Source organism: Scyliorhinus torazame, chromosome 13 (assembly GCF_047496885.1).
Source record: "Scyliorhinus torazame isolate Kashiwa2021f chromosome 13, sScyTor2.1, whole genome shotgun sequence".
Classification (NCBI taxonomy): Eukaryota; Metazoa; Chordata; class Chondrichthyes; order Carcharhiniformes; family Scyliorhinidae; genus Scyliorhinus; species Scyliorhinus torazame.
Genome location: NC_092719.1, coordinates 132,756,965 through 132,779,643, shown reverse-complemented (window position 1 = coordinate 132,779,643; position 22,679 = coordinate 132,756,965). Strand labels below are relative to the sequence as shown.

The following is a 22,679-nucleotide window of genomic DNA, read 5'->3' as shown; positions in this document are numbered from 1 at the left end:
AATGGTAGAACCCTCAAGAGTATTGAAAGTCAAAGAGATCTAGGAGTACAGGTCCACAGATCACTGAAAGGGGCTACACAGGTGGAGAAGGTAGTCAAGAAGGCATACGGCATGCTTGCCTTCATTGGCCGGGGCATTGAGTATAAGAATTGGCAAGTCATGTTGCAGCTGTACAGAACCTTAGTTAGGCCACACTTGGAGTATAGTGTTCAATTCTGGTCGCCACACTACCAGAAGGATGTGGAGGCTTTAGAGAGGGTGCAGAAGAGATTTACCAGAATGTTGCCTGGTATGGAGGGCATAAGCTATGAGGAGCGATTGAATAAACTCGGTTTGTTCTCACTGGAACGAAGGAGGTTGAGGGGCGACCTGATAGAGGTATACAAAATTATGAGGGGCATAGACAGAGTGGATAGTCAGAGGCTTTTCCCCAGGGTAGAGGGGTCAATTACTAGGGGGCATAGGTTTAAGGTGAGAGGGGCAAAGTTTAGAGTAGATGTACGAGGCAAGTTTTTTACGCAGAGGGTAGTGGGTGCCTGGAACGCACTACCGGAGGAGGTAGTGGAGGCAGGGACGATAGGGACATTTAAGGGGCATCTTGACAAATATATGAATAGGATGGGAATAGAAGGATACGGACCCAGGAAGTGTAGAAGATTGTAGTTTAGTCGGGCAGTATGGTCGGCACGGGCTTGGAGGGCCGAAGGGCCTGTTCCTGTGCTGTACATTTCTTTGTTCTTTGTTTGTTTGTTGAAGTTACTGTGAAAAGCCCCTAGTCGCCACATTCCGGCGCCTGTTCGGGGAGGCTGTTACGGGCACATCCACCCGAGTGCTATCTCATCCTATTTTCCTGTCCCATTACAGCAACAACAGTGGTATAACCAACAATGTAGAAAATTGTCCAGGTATGTCCTGGTCTACAGAAAACAGGACAAATCTAATTTGGCCAATTACTGCCCCATCAGTCTACTTTCAGACATCAGAAAAGTGATTAAATGCATTATTGACTGGGCTATCAATTAGCAGTACTTACTCAGTAATAAACCACCTAACCAATGTTCAGTTTGGCTTCCACCAAGGCACTGCCAATTCCACACCTCATTACAACCTGGCTCCAAACATGCACAAGACAGTTGAATTTCAGAGATGAGGAAAGAGTAACAGGCTTTGGCATCAAACAGTATTTAACAAAGCGTGGTGCCAAGGTGGCCTAGCTAAATTGAAGTAATTGAGAATTGATGGAAATTCTCCCACTGGTTGAAGCCATACAAGCGCGAAGGAAGATGGATATGTTTATGCTTGTTGGAGGCCAACCATGTCCGCCGCAGGACATCCTTGCAGGAGTTCCTCAGGATAGTTAGTGTCCTTAGCACAACCATCTCCAGCTGGAACATCAATGATCTTCTTCCACCATAAGGTTGGAAGCAAGGATGCTCGCTAATGATCAAAACGTGTTAGTACCATTCACCCCTCCAGACACTGAAGAAGTTTGTGCTACATGCAACAAGACCTGGACAACATTCAGGTTGGGGGCTGGTTTGTGGCAAGCAACCTTTGTGTCACAGAAGTACCAGGCAATGACCATCTCCAACAGGAGAGAATCTTAACAACAACCTCTTGACATTCAACATCATTGCCATCACTAAATCTCCAAACATCCACATCCTGGGGCTTACCATTAAATAGGAACTGAAATAGATCAGCCTATAAATGCTGTGGCTACAAGAGAAGGTCAGAGATTGGGAATGTTGTGGCGAGTAACTCACTTCCTGACTCACCAAAGCCTGTCCACTATCTACAAGGCACAAGTGAGGAGTGTGATGGAATACTCTTCATATGCCTAGATGAGTGCAGCTCCAAATACACTCAAAAAGCTCAACATCTAGGACAAAGCAGCGCATTTGATTGGCACCCCATCGAGCACCTTAAAGTTCACTGCCTCTGCCTTGGGCACACAGCAGCTGCACTGTGAACAAGCCACCTTCAACAGCACCTTCCAAACCCATGACTTCTACCACCTAGAAGAACAGGGGCAGTGCACATGGAGGAACACCTGCAAGTTCCATCTAAATCACAAACCATTTTAACCCGGAGCTTTATTGTTGTTCCCTAACTATCGCTGGATGCTCCCGCGCATGTGCCAACTCGCGCCGGTCAGCAGAGGCACTTCGGCGGCAGTTGGCATGGCGCCAACCCCGCCAGCGCCGGCCTAGCCCCTGAAGGTGTGGAGGATTCTGCACCTTCCAGGTGGCCCAACGCTGGAGTGGTTCACGCCACTCCTCGGCGCCGGTACATCCCGCCCGCTGGATACCGGAGAATCCCAGCCCTGGACTACCTCCCTGTAAGGGTACCTACAACCAGTAGGTGGCTCACCACTATCTATTGAAAAGCAATAAGGGATAGGGAGAAATTGCTGACCTTTCCAAAATTGCTCAAACGCATGTGAATAGTTGAGAGGCAAAGAGAGTATGTGAGAATAAACTAGTCTTAAAAATGGACATCAAACGTTTTTTATTAACATTTGAATAGTAAAAGGGGAGTTAGTTAAAGGAAGTATGGGGCCAATTGATGATCAATAGGAGGTCTTCTTGAGAAGGCAGAGGGTATGTTTGATTTGCCAAATGAGCATTTGGCATTTGTCATTACCTAAAAAATATTTAATGTCACAGAATGGGTGGAGTTTGTAGAGAATTTGGATTGGATATAAAAAAATCTGAAACACAAAAAAAGCCAGCACTCAAAGTAAAGAAATGTCACTTAGCCCAGATTGAAATGCTGAGAGGTGTAAGGGAGGAAATCAGTCTAATGTTGGCAGCAGGGAAACATTTAGAGGCAATAATCCATGGAAAAATTAACTGGAACAACATTTATATTATGCCAGCACAGGCATAATGGACTGAATAACTTCCGCCTGTGATGAATCATCCAACAATGCTTGACAAAAATACTTTTTAAAATTGAAAATAGCATCCTCAAATTTGAAGTTGCACATTCTCCAAAGAGATCAATAAATTTAATTCAGCAGTCAAGTCAATATCAGATCTTACATTAAAACAAAGATTATTTAACGTGATCGTATTTTTATGTCTTCTTTGACTGATTTTCAGTAAATGCACGTACTGTAAACCTCAGTGACTAGTCCATTTGCTTAGAGTTATGTAAAATAGCTTTCAGATGAAAGAGAATCTTGGATATCTGTGTATATTTTAGAACTACCTACTCACAGTTAGTCCTTGTCAGGCTTTGGTAACAAAGGGGCAGAACAAAGGAGTCTGTTGCTAATCCATTTCAGGTAGAAACTTTGCATCATACATATTGGTCCATAGAACAGGTGTGTGACACTGCCACGACTGACCAAAATCGAGGGCCAGGATTCTCCGTTTGAGAGTAAGTGCTGGCACCGGGACTGAATCGGTGGTGTTCTACGACCCTGAAAGCAGCCCCAGTCCTTCAGCAATTCAGGGCCCATTAATAGGCTAGCACTGGCACCATGTGGAACTAGTGCAATTCCAATGCATGACGGCGTCTGATTCACGGGGGATGGGATTGGCACTCGAGAGCCTGACAAGCTGCAGCCTCATGTAAGCACACCACTCCCCACACATACTCATTCCAGCCAACGAAATGGCACCCCAAACAATGGCACCCAGTTTCATCGATATGGAGCTCAAGACCCTGCTGGATGCCGTGGAAGAGAGGCAGTACACCCTGTTCCCTGGGGTGGGAAGGAGGCTGCCACCCATCGCCGTACATTGGGCCTGGACGCAGGTGGCAGAGGCCATGAGAGCACTGCCAGGACTGGCCAGCAGTGCCGTAAAAAGCTGCACAACCTCCTCAGGGCGGCCAGAGTGAGTAACCAGCAACGTGCCCCTGGCACCAATCCCTGTCTCACACACCCATACCCCCCCCCCCCCCCCGCAACCCATAAGGCAACCGAACCCCACCCGCCGGCAGTCTGCTCCCACCCCACCCTGCATCACGTGCCAACACCCATACCGCCCGCCATGGCTGATGGCCAGGTGCCCTGTACACACAGGCCAATAGCTGCCCACGTCCGACTCTCCAAACATGCGTCATGTCTTGTGTCCTGCAGGAATCCCTGGCAACAAGTTGGGCCCTTCTGGTGTTACCCGCCCCTGACACAACCCCAGGATACATCGAACGACGAGGCGGGACCGGGCAACGACACAAGTCCGTTGGAGGTGGGCACGGCCAGGTTTCCCAGGTCAGCCACCGCACATCGCCCCGGTGCCCGACCCTACCCCCTCCCTCTCCCCCCGTCCCCGTCCCTGCCCCCCGCCCCACCTCAGACCACATCCCCATGCCCGCTCCCCAAGGATTTGATGGGACTGTGTGATGGAATAGTCAGCTCGCATGCAGGGATCACCCAGGTGGACAGTAGAAAGTGTCACCATGAACAGAAGTCTGATGTGCTTGAACGATGCGGAGCACCAGAACTCACCACAGAGCAGTCATCATCACCTTCTATCCCATGGACCAGACTCGCTAATACTAGGGGAGGCGGAGGCATAGTGGGATTGTCACTGAATTAGTAATCCAGAGACCCAGGATAATGATCTGGGGACCCAGGTTCAAATCGCGCAAAGGCAGGTGGTGAAATTTAAACTCAATAAAATATCTGGAATTAAAAGTCGAATAATAACCATGAAACCATTGTCGATTGTCGTAAAAATGTATCTGGTTCACTAATGTCCTTTAGGGAAGGAAATCTGCCATCCTTACCGGTCTTCCCTGCGTGTGACTCCAGACCCACAACAATGTGGTTGACTCTTAAATGCCCTCTGAAATTACCTTGCAAGCCACTCAGTTGCATTCAGCCGCAATGTAAGAACAAAAAATGAATGAAACTGGACAGACCACCCGGCATCAAGCCAGGCACCGGAAACGACAATGGCAAACGCAGCCCCGTTGGCCCTGCAAAGTCCTCCTTACCAATATCTGGGGGCTTGTGTCAAAATTGGGAGAGCTGTCTCACAGACTAGTCAAGCAACAGCCAGACATAGTCATACTTACAGAATCATACCTTACAGACAATGTCCCCGACACCACTATCACCATTCCTGGGTTTGTCCTGATTCACCGGCAGGACAGACGCAGAGAAGTGGCGGCACAGTGGTAAACTTGAGAGGGAGTTGCTTTGGGAGTCCTCAACACCTACCCTGGGCCCCATGAAATCTCACGGCTTCAGTTTAAACATGGGCAAGGAAGCCTCCTGCTGATTACCACGTACCGGCCACCATCAGCTGATGAATCAGTACTCCTCCATGTTGAACACCACTTAGAGAAAGCACTGAGGGGGGGCAAGGGTGCAGAATACGCTCTGGGTGGGGACTTTTTCATAGAATTTACAGTGCAGAAGGAGACCATTCAGCCCATCGAGTCTGCACCGGCTCTTGGAAAGAGCACCCTACCTAAGGTCAACACCTCCATCCTATCCCCATAACCCAGTAACCCCACCCAATACTAACGGCAATTTTGGACATTAAGGGCAATTTATCATGGCCAATCCACCTAACCTGCACATCTTTGGACTGTGGGAGGAAACCGGAGCACCCGGAGGAAACCCACGCACACACGGGGAGGATGTGCAGACTCCGCACAGACAGTGACCCAAGCCGGAATCGAACCTGGGACCCTGAAGCTGTGAAGCAATTGTGCTATCCACAATGCTACCGTGCTGCCCGACTTCAAACCCATCACCAAGAATGGCTCGGTAGTACCACCACAGGCTGAGTTAGCTGGATCCTAAAGGACATAGCTGCTAGAGTGGGACTGCGGCAGGTGGTGAGGGAACTAACAAGGCAGAAGAACATACTTGACCTCATCTTCACCAATGTGCCAGCTGTAGATGCATTTGTCCATGACAGTATCGGTAGAAGTGACCACCGCACAGTCCTTGTGGAGACAAAGTTCTGTCTTCACATTGAGGATACCCTTCATCGCATTGTGTGGCACTACCACCGTGCTAAATGGGATAGACTTCGAACAGATCTAGCAACTCAAGACTGGGCACCCATGATGCACTGTGGCCATTAGCAGCAGCAGAATTATATTCAACCACAATCTGCAATCTCATGGCCCGGCAAATCCCCCACTCTACCAAGCCAGGGAATGAACCCTGGTTCAATAAAGGAGAGCATGCCAGGAGCAAAATTAGGCATACTGAAAAATGAGGTGTTAACCTGTTGAAGCTATAACACAAGACTACTTGTGTGCCAAACAGTTGCTTCACAGCACCAGGGTGCCAGGTTCAATTCCCGGCTTGGGTGACTGTGTGGAGTCTGCACATTATCCCCGTGTCTGCGTGGGTTTCCTCCCACAGTCCAAAGATGTGCAAGTTAGGTGGATTGGCCATGCTAAATTGCCCTTAGTATCCAAAAAGGTTGGGTTGGGTTGGATGGGGTTACTGGGTTACAGGGATAGAGTGATTGTGTGGGCTTGGGTAGGGTGCTGTTTCCAAGGGCTGGTGCAGACTCGATGGGCTGAATGGCCTCCTTCTACACTGTAAATTCTCTGAAGGTTCTATGAAGTTTCTATGATCAGCGCCTGGACGTGGGGGCATCCGCACAATGGCAGTGACTCCCGTTGCCCGCACAACCTGGTGGATTCGGTCCATATTCAGACTGATGTATTGCGTCAAACGGGCATGTAGGACCTTTGTTAAGGCAAGGATGCAGCTGCGCACCGATGTCTGCGAGATCCCAGACAGGTTCCCACTCGGTGCCTGGAAGGATCCTGGTGCAAGAAGGTTCAGGGTGACCATCATCTTGACGACCAATGGGAGCAGATATCCTCCTCCATACCCCTGTGGTTCCAGGTGCGCCATGATAGGTCTACCTGCTCAGCCGGAGTCTTCAGTGAATTGCTCGGTTCGGCATGTCCTCGAAGAACAGGCGCTGCCGATATACATGAGGCATGATGCGGTGCCGTCTTCCCACCTCCTCCTCAGCCTGTTGGATGGCCAGCTCTCCATCCTCACCACTGGCTGGCTATTGTTCCTCTGAGGCAGGCTCTGTTACTGCAGGGCTCTCTCAGAGCAGCTCACAGCCTCAGTGCATCCGCCAGGGCTGCGGCAGAAAGGCCAATGCCAACCATTCCTAGTTGGATACCGAAATCCATTGTCTGAAGGGGGGTGAAAGACAGACATGTTAGCATGGTGTGTACCCCCTTGTCCCTCCTGCCTCTCCCATCCTCACATCCACCCCTGGCCATTACTCCTGGCACTCTGCCCTCCACACTGCACCCATGGCCCTGTCGGTATCTGGCACCATGGAGGCCTGTACACCCGAACCGGTGGCAGGCACTACCCATGTCACTGGTGCGCCCTGTTCCTGTAGGATCTGATATGTGCGTCTCCCTTGTGTGGGACGTGTGATGCCCCACCGGCAGGGTGTGCAGTTTTGGATAGTGGAAGTGGTGGTGGTGGTGTGGGTGGGTGCGTGCCTGTGTGGGAGCAACTATACAGTGGGTGTCGCTCTGCGCAACCATAGGCCACGGTGGCGGTCAGTGGGGTGGAGGTAATGGTGATCTGTGCCTGGACACCCCAACCCCACAGCCCATTCTCTGGTCACCCCCCAATACTCACCCTGACCCTGGAAGATGCCCCCACCAGCCAGCCTAGCAAGCGGCGGACCCACGGTTGCATCTCTGGGAACATGTCTGACATCCTCTCGCTCCCTCAGCAGCCATGGTGCTTGTTTCCAATTTTAAATACCACAAGTGGTATTTACTGTGGCTTCGGTGGCTTGGTAGCACAGTGCTTAGCACTGCTGCCTCACAACGCCAGGGAATCGGGTTCAATTCGGACCTCAGGTAACTGTCTGTGTGGAGTTTATACGTTCTCCCTGTGTCTGCATGGGTTTCCTCCGGGTGCTCCGGTTTCCTTCCACAGTCCAAAGATGTGCAGGTTAGGTGGATTGGCCATGCTAAATGACCCCTTAGGTTGGAGTTACAAGGCAGGGCTTGGGCCTAGGTAGAGTAGTCTTTCGAAGTATCAGTGCAGACTCGATGGGCCAAATGGCCTCTTTCTGCACTGTAGGGATTTTATGATCTATGATTCTATGAAGTATTTCCTAGCTGAGGGTCAATATCGAGGGAGGCCCGCAGAATAACTGGTCAAGCCCATTATGATATGCTACACCTTGGACTGTACAATTTGCATGGCCATGCCGGCGTGTGGCGAAGAACACATTTACGCCGCTGTCGAGGCACTGGAGCATGGCATTCCGTTGGATACCCATTGCCAGTCTCGATTTTCGGCTCACGCATGATTTTCCGCCCAATCACACTTCGCAATTCCAGCATCGTTGGACGCTGAATACGTCCCAAGATGTTTTTACCGCTTTCGAACAGCAGAAATAAGTTTAATGTTTTGTAATCAGTTGAAATATTCGGTGTTTGCTTTTGATTAATTTTACATGATAAATCAAACATGTAAATTTACACAGGAACCCAGATTTTGATGTACCGGCAAGGCTATCAGCTCCTGTTATTGCAGTGTAAATCTGACAGTCACTGGGTCTCTGCATGTGAACAGTCAAAAATCCGGAATTTGCTGCCAGTGACAGCCACCTCTGCCTCACACTGTTCTATTGCAAATTTTGATGATGGAATCTGCACAGAGATCAATGTAATGCCATGATCCTGAGCTAATTGCCCGCTTCTCACATTAAAGGTAGTTATTAGAGCTAGTGCATTGAGAAGTGAGATTTTTAACTGTATAATAAGTGACAATGGATGCAGAACAATGTTTGCGGCCCTGAAATAAATTAATTTGTAAGTGTAGTGCCCTATTTCCCTGAGAAGAAAATTAATGTTGCAGATTTGAATAAAAATAAAATTTAAAATAACTTTTCTTTTTATATCTCTCCCAAAATCACAAATGTATTTACCAGTCTTTATTTCACTTCCTGCACAATGATTTAAATGTAATTTATATATTTTTTTACCTACTTGTTTGCAGTCGATAGGCGAGATCTTCCAGCTGTTCTTGCCAACGGGATATTCCGGTCCCGCTGACGGCAACCCCCCGCCGCGGGTTGCCCGGCGGCATGGGGTAGGTTCAGTGGGAAATCCCATTGACAGCAGTGGGATCAGATGGTCCCACCACACCCAACAGCGGGCCTCCTCCCACCGCCAAGAAACATTCCACAGGGAGGCCAAAGAATCTCACCCTTTATTTCTCATGACAATACTTTTGCCTGATTGGTTAAAATGTTGCTGCTTGTCCTTTTTATAGATACCTCAGACATCCTATAATGGGCATTGAAACAGCTGCAAGATTCATAGAAATCTGTGCCCACAGAGAGCCTCTGAACAATTGAATGAACAGCAAAATCCATTCCTTTGCCACGAGGAAAATCTGACCCCACGATACAAACAAATGGACTTACAGAGAATAAGAAAAAACAATTAGTGTGAATCTCAATTGTAACATTATCATTTTCTGATAACCAGTACGACACCTAGGGTGTTGGATCAATCAGTCTCCCGTGAGTCTAACCAAGTATGAGCACCCCCACTAAGGGGACAGGGAGCCCAAGGACATTCATGATTGAGTTCTATATAAAGTTGGCCAGGAATGGAACCAACAAGACAGACCTGGCTGGGATCTGTTGTATATTGTTCATAAGTTCAAGAGATATAGGAGCAGAATTAGGCCACCGAGCCTGCTCCGCCATCCAATCACGGCTGATCTCATCCTGGCCTTAACTTCACTGTCCTGCCCGTTCTCCATAACCCTTCACCCCATTGCCAGTTAAAAATCTGTCTAACTCGTCCTTAAATTTATTCACTGTCCCAGCATCCGCCACACTCTGGGGTAGCGACTTCCACAGATTCACAACCTTTGGGAAAAGTAATTTCTCCTCAACTCCGTTTTAAATTTGCTACCTCTTATCTTAAGGTTATGACCTCTTGTTCTCCACAAGAGGAAGCATCTGCTCTTCATCTACTTTATCCATACCTTTTATTATCTTGTACACCTCAATTTGATCTCCCCCTCATTCTTCTAAACTCTAGAGAGTATAGGCCTAAACTATTCAATCTCTCTTCGTACAGCAAAACGGCACAGTGGCAAGCACTGCTGCCTCATAGTTCCAGCTTCCCGGGTTCAATTCCGGCCTCAGGTGACTGTCTGCATGGAGATTTCACTTTCTCCCCATGTCTGTGTGGGTTTCCTCCGGGTGCTCCGGTTTCCTCCCACAGTCCAAAGATGTGCATGCCTTAACATGTGGATTGGCCATGTTAAATTGCCCCTTAGTGTCCAAAAGGTTAGGTGGGGTTTCAGGGTTACAGGGATAGGGTGGAGGCATGGGCTTAGGTAGGGTGCTCTTCCCAAGGGCTGGTGCAGACTTGATGATCCCCATTATCTACTTTGCTTGTTACATCTTCGAAGAACTTCAGCAAATTAGTCAAACATGATTTGCCCTTCATAAAACCATGCTGACTCTGTTGGATAGCGGTTTAACTTTCCAAATGTCCTGATATTACTTCTTTGATAACTGATTCTAACAATTTCCCAGCAACAGATGTTAAACTAACTAGTTAGTAATTTGCCACATTCTGCCTCACTCCCTTTCTGAATAAGGGTGTTACGCCCGCGTTTTTCCAATCCACTGGAACCTTTCGTGTCCAGGGAATTTTGGAATATTATAACCAATTAATCCACTATCTCCCCTGCCACTTCCTTTAACGCCCGATCATGCAGGCCATCAGGTCCTGGGACTTGTCTGCCCTCAATCCCAATAGTTTGTTGAGTACTGTTTCCCTATTGATGTTGATTGTTCTAAGTTGCTCCTTTTCTATTACTTCTGAATTGCCCGTTGCTATAGGAATGGTGCTAATGTCCTCCACCATGAAAACTGAGTCAAAATATTGATTTAGCATCTTTGCCATTTCTGTGTTCCCCACTATTAACCTTCCGGTTTCATCTTCCGAGGCACCAACATTCACCACAGCGACTCTCTTCCTTTTTATGTACTTATAGAAGCTTTTGCGATCCATTTTGATATGTTGCGCTAGTTTTCTTTGGTAATTTAACTTAGCTCTTTTTATTCCTTTTTTCGTATCCCTTTGTTTATGTTTGAAAGTTTCCCAATCTTCCAGCCTGCCACTGGCCTTTGCAATATGATTTACCTTAGATTTTGTCTTTATAATGTCCTTGACCTCCTTGTTTCGCCATGGATATTTTTTATCCCTCTTACCGTCTTTCTTCCTCTCTGAGATATATTTAGTCGTGAGGAATTGAGTATCTCCTTAAACAACTGCCACTGCTCATCAGCTGCCCTACCTTATAGCCTTCCTCCCCACTCTACACAGGCCAAATCTGTCCTCATGCCAATGTAATTTCCTTTGTTTAATTCCAGAATTCTAGTGTGGGATTCCACTTTCTCACCCACAAACTGAACACTATGGTTACTACTGCTTAGAGGATCCTTAATTATTGTAAATATACTTGCTCTGCAATAAACCCAAGTGTCTTTGTACCAACTCGGTTCAGACTCATTTCTGGCTTACTAAACATTTCCAATTTTGAAAATAAGGAACCTCATCATAAAACTATTGCTTCTTGTCAAACCAAACTATTCAACCAATTCTGCTGTAGTTTGTCTATCAAAAATTCAACATAACATCATACTTGTTAGTAAATATCAGGAAAAACATGGCATTTAATGACTGTACAATCTGTCATAATATACACCAGTATATCATGGTGCAGATACACACACACTGATGGACACACAGCAAGACCAATCAACATACACTGCACCGCAGCCAATCACCAGTTAGAGCACACGCACTATAAAGACAGGGGGCATCAGAGTTCCCGCTCATTCGGGATGCAGCCGCCTAGAAGGACAGAGCTTATAGCTTACAGCACAGATCTTCACCATGTGCTGAGTGCATAGACTGGTTAGGACAGGCATAGGTCTTTAGTTTAATCTAACATCGTGTTAACCCACAGTGAAAGTATGTTCAACAGTTTCTAACTTAATAAAATAGTGTTGCACTACTTTAAGTTTTGGTGGGCTGTATGTGTTCCACGGATCCAGAGCACCCAACTCATCACAATCTTTTCTCTATTATTTGTCAGTGACTCAGATCAGTGTAATAAGGCATGATTCAGCTGCCATGGCTAATAATGCAATTCATCAATTCATGGCACTTGCTAATTTGATGCTTACGAATAGATCAGGGGCGGGATTCTCCGACCCCACGCCGTGTCGGAGAATCGGCGGGGGGGCGGTGTGAATCCCGCCCCCGCCGGCTGCCGAATTCTCCGGCGCTGAGGTTTTGGCAGGGGCGGGAATCGTGCCACGCTGGTCGGCGGCCACTAGCAGCGGCTCCCCCGGCGATTCTCTGGCCTGCGATGGGCCGAGTGGCCGCCCGTATTTTGCTGGTCCCGCCGGCGTACATTAGAGTAGGTCCTTACCGGTGGGACCTGGCGGCACAGGCGGCCTCTAGGGTTCTCGGGGGGGTTGATGCTCCCACAGTGGCCTGGCCCGCGATCGGGGCCCACCGATCCGCGAGCGGGCCTGTGCCGTGGGGGAACTCTATTCTTCCGCACCGGCGGCTGTAGCGGTCCGCCATGGCCGGTGCTGAGACAAAGCCCTCTGCGCATACTCTGGGATGACGCCAGCACATGCTGGCGCTCCCGAACTTGCGCCAACTCGCGGCGGCCGGTGGAGGCCCTTCGGCGCCAGTTGGCGTGGTACCAAGCCCCTTCCCCGCCGGCCGGCGCGGTGCAAACCACTCCGGCGCCGGCCTAGCCCCTGAAAGTGCAGAAGATTCCGCCCCACGCTGGAGTGGTTCACGCCACCCCTTCCCACCGGAGTTGCCAGCCCCGCCGATTACGGCAGAATCCCGCCCCAGGAGTCAACCTCAGAATGTCTATGGAATGAGAATGTAAATTCTTATGATATCTCCGCCTCCTGACTGACAAATAGTCCTTTTCTTACTAGCAACAATTTGAACCAGAAGAAATCAGTAAATAAAAACATTTAGATGGCATGGTGGCACAGTGGTTAGCACTGCTGCCTCATAGTGCAAGGGACCCAGGTTCAATTCTGGCCTTGAGTGACTTTCTGTGTGAAGTTTCCACATTCTTCCCATGTCTGCATAAGTTTCCCCCGGGTGCTCCTGTTTCGTTCCACAACCCAAAGATGTGCAGATTAGGGGGATTGGCCATAACCAATGCGCGGAGTAATGGGGCTTGGGCAGGCGAATGGGCCTAGGTAGAATGTCCATACAGAGGCTCAGTGCATATTTGATGGGCCGAATGGCTGCATTCTGCACTGTAGAGATTCTCCAGCTTTAATGTTATTGTTAAATGGCTTACATCGGCTTTTTAATAAATAAAGGTAAATTTTAAATAAATATCGCAGAGAGAAAATGATGAAGCTGAGTATGGAGAAAAGAAAATAAGTAAATTGTTAAAATTAAAAACTTTAAATCGAGATAAAATGTCATTGGTAGAGAAAGAAAGTTATTCTTGAAATTTCAATAAAATCTTACTGTAATATTAATGCTTGTTCCAGGCTCAATTCAAGCATAAATGCTGGAATGAACTGTTTGGACTGAATGGCTTGCTTCTATGCTATATATATTCCACATAATTCTATTCTGTGTAATTCTATGCAATGGTGAATAAGTTTAACTTTAATATCTATTTAATAGCTATCACAGGAAACCCTGAGTTTTCTAGAACCATTGCAATCTCAATTTTAACGGGAGAAGAAAATATTGTGGATTTTGAATTACAGTTAAAGTTCTTTTTTTCTTAATTTTGGAACAGCTCACTAACATAATTTGAAGAACAGCTTGGAAATCATATAAAACTAAAATATCTCCTTATTGACAAATGAACTCCTCAATCAGCCAGAGTATAAAATAAATCTCACAGCAGTTCATTCAATTTGCATGAAAACTGACCTGAAATTACTGAACAGATCAGTGGAGACTGAGATTTATGACTTAACAGCCAAAAACAGAAACAGAACTACTTTGACTCCCTCCAGTGATGTTCTGGGCATATTACACATCTTTTGATTTCATCAATCCTCAAGCAGTCACACAGTTTCTCCAAGGAAGCAGATGGGTACGATGCTTGAATCATTATGCAGCAAACAGAGATTTTCTGGAACTTTACAACATTTTGTCACAGTTGGGGTGATGCGTGGGGGTTCTGTTGATGTCATAAACACTGATAGCAGCACTCTCTAGCTAGCAGTTTGTAGAACTTGCAGACCAGGCCTAATTCCGTAACAACAATGGCACCGGTGCTACTTTCATCCCATGCAGATTAAAATAAACAGAATATCAAGACATTTGGCCACAGGCAATCTTTAACACTTGGCATTTTCTTGCAACCCATTTATTCAATTTCAAAGGCACCAATATTAAAGTTGCGTGAACATGACAATTGTAATAAGGAATTTTACTGGAGGCAGTAAAAATTAAAATAATTAATTGACTTAGCATTATGTGGAAATGTGAGCTTACTTGTAAATGAAAAATATAGCCCACAATTTAGTTGACAAATTAGCAGTAAAATGTTCAGGAGAGATGTTAGGAAGAACTTCTTCACTCAAAGGGTCGTAGAGGTTTGGAACTCTCTCCCACAAACAGCAGTTGAAGCCAGGTCAGTTGTTAATTTTAAATCTGAGATGGATAGGTTTTTGTTAAGCAAAGATATTAGGGATATGGGCCAAAGGCAGTGTATGGAGTTAGGTCACAGATATGCCATGATCTCATTGAATGGCGAGACAGACTCGAGGGACTGAAAGGCCTATTCTTGGTCTGACGTTCCTATGTTCCTAGTGGGAGGCATGAGTCCTGAGGCTATATATTTCTACAAAGAAGTTGCTGTTAGTGTTACACTTTGACCTGAACTTCCAGAAAGCCAGGAAGGTTTTGCGTCTTCGATAAAATGGCAGCAGAGCCCCAATTTGGGAAGTCCCCCCCCCCCCCCACCACCACCCACCGAACCTGACACTCACCATTTCTGCCAGGTGGGTAAGGTGGGGAACGGGGTAGGTTGTAGTTTGTACGTACGTGGTTCTTGAAAGATGCAATTTTCATTACAGGGATGCCCAAAACACAATGTGTTCAGAGTAGAGATGAATGTGTGTAAAAAGTGGATAAGCTCATTGGAACTGTCAAGCTGACCAATCATTTAAATTCCCAAGCCATTTAAATTTTTGAAAACAAAGTCACCTGCAGTGACCCTGTTTACAATTTCACGAACCATCTGTTGACATAAGCCGGGGAGTGTCATTATAGAATGAATGCTGTTTGATTGCTTTCACGGAGCATTATTGTCACAGTGCAGGGCTGTAAATTCACAGTTGACAGCTCAATAAAGAGATTATAAAGAGGTTAGCTGTTTTTGATGTGAGGCTATGAATATAAATGTTTTCATCAGGGATGAAGTGCTTAATTTTGTTATTGTAAGGGATTAAGTACTTGAAGGTTTTTTTGTTTTTTAAGGGATCAAATAGATGAAGGAATTTAAATGTGTCGAATGGGTTTAATGAATGAGAGTGTTTATTGTGGAAAATAGTGAAGTCTGCAATGTGCACTTACAACTGTACTTGATTTAATCTCAATATGGCACCGGAGGTCTGCCGATCTTGGATACTTGGTGAGTTGGCATGTAGGATATAAGGGGGTGAGTGGGGGGGGCAATAGGTTGCCATGAATTGGCACTATGTTTGTATGGGAGCTTTAACGTGCCATGGGAGGGCATGTGTCGACATGAGAGTGGCAACGGAATTGTCTGCATGATGAAGAGGTGTGAGGGGTGAAGGCCTGAGGGCTGTTTTTCATTTTACTAATGTTTTAAAATTGAATGACTTCCTGGAGCAACAGGGCCAACCTTTAACCTGGCCATCTTGGGACCCAGCGCTCCCTATGGTTGCCTCTGAACTCTTTTGAGGGGTGGTAGGTTAGACTCCAGTAACTGCCCCTGCACCCCCCCTCCCCTGCCCCCCAACCTCACAACCAGAACAAAAATTAGGCCATTCAGGACCCTTTGTCCTGAGCCAGGTTTTTGGAGTCAGGAATATTCCCGACTCTGTGCTCTCAACGCAAAACTGAAAATCCGGCCCTCTGTCTGCAAGAAACATGCACAAGTGGCCAACAATTTAGGAAGTTTTTATTCCATTATGCAGTAACTTCCATGGCTGTACTTGACCCAAAATTGCTGATTAAAGCTTGATGGCTCCATGCACCAAGAACTGAAGTCTTGTCTTTACCTCTTGTGCCTAATGTTGCCTTGCATAATTGCAACTGCTCCTCTCCTGCAACTTCATGTCTTTTCTTGTGGAGAGTGGGCATCTGTCACATAAACTGTGTAGCTCTAGTCTATAAAGTCCAATTCTAAGCAACTTTGCTGAGTAAAATCTACCTTTGCCTTCCATGCTATTCCAAGTGCTTTATTGCAAACAAATTGCAATTCACAGCTGTTAACAGTTTTGGTGATTCCCTATTTTCACTGACTGTCCACCAAATGGAAAATAGTGAGTCAACTAACTAAATTATCCATGGTTTATAATAACCCATAACTAACTTCTGTTGAATACATAAGTAGAAATCTGTAGGCTCAATTCATTCATTAAATGTTATCTCATAATAGTACCACTTCTGGGAGGAAAATAGTTTTCACGCTTTAAGGTGCACGTCACAGTGCCTTTAACTGAATGCGTTAGGCTGAAATATGAGAAAGTTCTTCACATAGGTACATTTGATTTCTGAGCATTCAAGGATGAAAGTGAAAAAGCACCAAAATTGTTACGTTTTTGGCTTAACTGTTTTTTTTATATATTAATTCATAGACTGTGGGCATTGCTGGCTAGGTCCAGTATTTATTGCCCATCCCTATTTTGCCTTTGAGAAGGTGGTAGAGTGCTGCCTTCTTGAAATGATGCGTCCATGTGTTGCAGGAACACTCACCGTGCTGTTAAGAAAGGAGTTCCAGGGTTTTGACTCAGTGACAGTGAAGGAGGAGTGATATAGTTTCAAGTCATACTGGTTATGACTTGGAGGGGAACTTGCATATAGTAGTGTTCCCATGCGTCTGCTATCCTTGTCATTCTAGATGGTAGAGGTTGCGGGTTTGGAAGGTGCTAACGAAGGCTTGGTGAGTTGTTGCAGTGCATTTATAGATGGTACACACAGCAGCCACTGTGTGCCAGTGATGGAGGGAGTGAATGTTTAAGGTGGTGGATGGGGTGCCATTCAAGTGGGCTACTTTGACCTGGATGGTTTGAGCTTCATGAGTGTTAGAGCATAGAACATTACAGCGCAGTACAGGCCCTTCGGCCCTCGATGTTGCGCGACCTGTGAAACCACTCTAAAGCCCATCTACACTATTCCCTTATCGTCCATATGTCTATCCAATGACCATTTGAATACCCTTAGTGTTGGCGAGTCCACTACTGTTGCAGGCAGGGCATTCCACACCCTTACTACTCTCTGAGTAAAGAACCTACCTCTGACATCTGTTTTATATTTATCTCCCCTCAATTTAAAGCTATGTCCCCTCATGCTAGACATCACCATCCGAGGAAACAGGCTCTCACTGTCTACCCTATCCAATCCTCTGATCATCTTGTATGCCTCAATTAAGTCACCTCTTAAACTTCTCTCTAATGAAAACAGCCTCAAGTCCCTCAGCCTTTCCTCATAAGATCTTCCCTCCATACCAGGCAACATTCTGATAAATCTCCTCTGCACCCTTTCCAATGCTTCCACATCCTTCCTATAATGCGGCGACCAGAATTGCACGCAATACTCCAAATGCGGCTGCACCAGAGTTTTGTACAGCTGCAACATGACCTCATGGCTCCGAAACTCAATCCCTCTACCAATAAAAGCTAACACACCATACGCCTTCTTAACAACCCTCTCAACCTGAGTGGCAACTTTCAGGGATCTATGTACATGGACACCGAGATCTCTCTGCTCATCCACACTGCCAAGAACCTTACCATTAGCCCAGTACTCTGTCTTCCTGTTATTCCTTCCAAAATGAATCACCTCACACTTTTCTGCATTAAACTCCATTTGCCACCTCTCAGCCAGCGCTGCAGCTTATCTATGTCCCTCTGTAACTTGTACCATCCTTCCGCATTGTCCACAACTCCACCGACTTTAGTGTCATCTGCAAATTTACTCACTCATCCTTCTACGCCCTCCTCCAGGTCATTTATAAAAATGACAAACAGCAGTGGCCCCAAAACAAATCCTTGTGGTACACCACTAGTAACTGGACTCCAGTCTGAACACTTCCCATCAACCACCACCCTTTGTCTTCTTCCAGCTAGCCAATTTCTGATCCAAACTGCTAAATCTCCCTGAATCCCATGCTTCCGTATTTTCTGCAGTAGCCTACCGTGGGGAACCTTATCAAACGCTTTACTGAAATCCATATACACTACATCAACTGCTTTACCCTCATCCACCTGTTTGGTCACCTTCTCAAAGAACTCAATAAGGTTTGTGAGGCACGACCTACCCTTCACGAAACCGTGTTGACTATGTCTAATCAAATTATTCCTTTCCAGATGATTATACACCCTATCTCTTATAAACCTTTCCAAGATTTTGCCCACAACAGAAGTAAGGCTCACTGGTCTATAGTTACCGGGATTGTCTCTACTCCCCTTCTTGAAGAAGGGGACAACATTTGCTAGCCTCCAGTCTTCTGGCACTATTCCTGTTGACAAAGATGACTTAAAGATCAAAGCCATAGGCTCAGCAATTTCCTCCCTAGCTTCCCAGAGAATCCTAGGATAAATCCCATCCGGCCCAGGGGACTTATCTATTTTCACCTTTTCCAGAATTGTTAACATCTCCTCATTATGAACCTCAAGCCCTTCTCGTCTAGTAGCCTGAATCTCAGTATTCTCCTTGACAACATTGTCTTTTTCCTGTGTGAATACTGACGACAAATATTCAGTTAGCACGTCTCCTATCTCCTCGGACTCCAAGCACAACTTCCCACTACTGTACTTGACTGGCCCTACTCTTACCCTCGTCATTCTTTTATTCCTGACATATCTATAGAAAGCTTGATGTTGTTGGAGCTGCATTCATCCAGGCAAGTGGAGAGCATTTCATGTGTTCAGCTTTTTTGTTCATAGTTGAATCAAGGTTATCGTTATAATAAGGTCAAGAGCTGAGTCACCCTGGCAGAATCCAAATTGAGCATCAGTAAGCAGGTTATTGCTGAGAAAATGCCCCTTGATAGCACTGTTGATGACATTTTCTATAGGTTTTTTTTGATGATTGAGTATTGATTGATGGGGCAGTAATTTGCTAGATTGAATTTGTTCTGCATTTTGTGGACAGGACCTGGGCAATTTTTCACCTTGCCAGATAGATGCCAGTGTTGTAGCTGTACTGGAACAGCTTGACCAGGGGCATGGCTAGTTCTGGTGCACAGGTCTTCAGTACTACTGTTGAATGTTGTCAGGGGTCATTGCCTTTGCAGTATCCAGTGCCTTCAGCCATTTCTTGATATCAGTTGGAGTGAATCAAATTAGCTGAAGACTGGCATTTGTGATGCTGGGTACATGATTCTGTATCATCCACTCGGCACTTCTAGGAGAAATTGAGTATAAATGCTTCAGCCTTGCCTTTTTCACCGAGGTGCTGGGCTCCTCCATCATTGTGGGTGGGGATATTTGTGGAGCCTCTGGTTAGTTGTTTAATTGTTCACTCTCATTCACGACTGGATGTGACAACACTGTAGTGCTTAGATCATATCCATGAGTGTGTAATTTTAGCACTATCACATTCTGCTTCGGCTGTCTCTGTTCTGTATCTTAACCAAATTGACATCTGATTTTTAGGTATATCTGGTGCTGCTCCTATCATACCTTCCTGCACTCTTTGATTCCTTATTGGATTTAGTGGTGAAGCACTTACATTTATGAACCCTAATTTCGCAATTCTTTCACAAGTGGGAGCATTGTGCTAAATCTTCTAGTTTCCGGATTTTCGGGCACTGGATATATGACTGAAGATGCGCACTGGGACCCTGAGGAACTCCTGATGTGTATATCTACATAGGAACTGCCCAGGAAGTTTAAACTTCCAATGAGCAATTCCCCTTCTGCCTTGCACCCTCCACGAATGTCGCTGACCTTGAGCTAAAGTTGGAGACTTCTGATAGTTCTGCAGTACTTACCTGATTAGTTACTTGGGAAATTTTAGACAGATTAAAAGCTAATCTAACATTTGGGTAACTACTCTAACTATTCCTGTACTCTTCATTAAACCATTGTTAATCCCCTGGCTTGGTGGTAATGGTAGAGCGGAGGATATGCCAGGACATGAGGTTAAGGGTTGTAGTTGAACACAATTCTGCTGCGCTAATGGCCCACAGTGCCTCGTGGTTGCCCAGTCGTTTTTGCTAGATCTGTTCAAAATTAATCCGGTTTAGGAGGTGGTAGTACCACACAAAACTATTCAGGGTATCCTCAATGTAAATATGGGATTTCATCTCCACAAGCACTGTGCGGTGGTCACTCCTACCACTACTGTCAGAGACAGATGTATCTGCAACAGATAGATTGGTGAAGACGAGGTCAAGTAGGTTATTCTGTCTGGTTGGTTACCCTCACCACCCCCTGAAGACCCAGTCTAGCAACTTTATCCTTTAGGACTCAGCCAACCTGGTCAGTAGTGGTGCTACCAAGCCCCTCTTGGGGATAGACTTTGCAGTCCCCCATCTAGGGTACATTCTGTGCCCTTGGTACTCTCAATGTCACCTCCAAGTGGTGTTCAACATGGAAGGGAGGTGGTAGGTGGTAACCAGCTGGCGATTTCCTTGTCCACACTTGATCTGATGGAATTGAGGAAAAATCTCTTTACTCAGAGAATGTGTAATTTGCTACCACAGGGAGCAGTTGAGACATTAGATGCATTAAAGGGAAAGCTACATAATACTTGAGAGAAAAAAGAATGGTGGGGCAGCATGGTGGCACAGCGGTTAGCACTGCTGCCTCACAGTGTCAGGGACCTGGGCTCAATTCCGGCCTTGGGTGTCTATGCGGAGTCTGCACGTTCTCCCCATGACTGCGTGAGTTCCTCCAGCTGCTCCAGTTTACTCCCACAGTCCAAAGATGTGCAGGTTAGGTGGATTCACCATGATAAATTGCCTCTTAGTGTCCAAAGATGTGCAGGTCAGTTGGGGTAAGGGGATACAGCAGGGGCATGGATCTAAGTAGGGTTCTCTTTCAGAGGGTTGGTGAAGACCTGATGGGCCGAATGGGGCGATTCAGTAAACTATTCTCCTTAGACCAAAGGTACAATTGTTTATTTTGTTTAGTTACACTGTTTTTATCCACAGTGATTCCTTCCATTCATCTTTTTCCAAAAAGAATAGTGTGACAGTCTGAGCTACAGATTCTCATGACTATTGCCAGTGTCATTTCTTTATTGCACTGCAAAAGGATTAAGTGAAATAGTGTCAGATTATCCACCTTTGCATTGATTTCTGTTCCAACTGCTTCAAATAAGGAACAAAAATCATTCAAAGCAGGCCAGTGTCTTTGAGGGACAAGTATCTCCACACTGGGACTTCAACACATGGTTTTCTTGCTGGGAGTTAAGCAATCTTATCACTGCAGTTAACTTGTTTGCTTTGCTCTGCTGAGTTTCAACAATGTCGCAGTTGTTGCTGTGTAATAATAGGCCACAAAATATGTTGTTAAAACAGTTCATGAACTTACCCATGAATTAAGACTTTTATAGGCACTAAGATATAAAAGACACATAGACGTTGATTCCTCAACTGGAAAAACTTTCACTGCTCTCCACGTGTAGTGCATACTAAATGATTTGCATTGTTTGATTTGACCTAACAAAAGTTCATAAATTATTAACCTGTCCAAACCCTTGGTCTTCTCTATTGAACTGAGTAAATTGTTTTGCAATGATTATGCATTGAGAGAGGAGTAAAATGTCTCACGACTGAGCACATTAGTATTGAGTTTATCATGGTGCCTATAAACGTCTTAGAAGCTTGCACGTGAACTGACGAGCTGGCTTCACATGAATAAATCACCAAAAATAAAATTTAGTTGATTTTAAAATAATCAGATTAAAAAGTCAAATTTTAATTCCGGGCATAATTATACCACGAGTGCAGAGAGGGAGCAGCTGCTGTTGATGGAAGCTGCAGTACTGACAATGGCGACTCAATTAATGTTTATATATCAGTGTCAGTGTTCTAATTGTGTGGAAGAGAGCATCTTGCTTTCTGCTTGATTGCTGACATGATTTTGGGTTTTGTATGCACAGTTTCCCGAATTGACAACTGTGAAAAATTCATGTTCCTTGTGATATCAGGAGGTATGTCTGATATTGTGTAGCCATGGGTTATGAACTGCCCCATTTGTAATTAAATTCCACAATTAATTTTATGTCATCTTCAATTTGATTTAATGAATGGAAGTACCATTCACCAGATTTGACCTTTTCCCAATTATAATCATGTAATTTGGACACCAGCCTTGCTGAACCTTTGAATGTAAGCTTTCTGAAGAGACATTATCAGCTCTTCTTTTCTCCAGTTTTTGATGGGCTTTCATGTTAATTTTATTTCTGTGGCTAATGCTAGTCGAAGGTTGTAGGATCAGTATTAGCCC

The 22,679-nt window shown here is 45.7% G+C and overlaps 1 protein-coding gene across 6 annotated transcripts in view; it reads right to left on the bottom strand.

Moving 5' to 3' along the window:
- LOC140388285 (dual specificity tyrosine-phosphorylation-regulated kinase 2-like) overlaps positions 1–22,679 on the bottom strand; it is a 250,434-nt gene that overhangs the window by 151,833 nt on the left and 75,922 nt on the right. For 3 of the 6 annotated variants that reach the window (XM_072472167.1, XM_072472169.1, XM_072472170.1), the window contains exon 1: positions 13,954–14,112. The exons of the other annotated variants lie outside the window; for them this stretch is intronic. The gene's annotated coding sequence lies outside the window, so the exon portion shown is untranslated. Of the gene's footprint in view, positions 1–13,953; positions 14,113–22,679 lie in introns of those variants that run through there. 6 annotated transcript variants of the gene reach the window in all.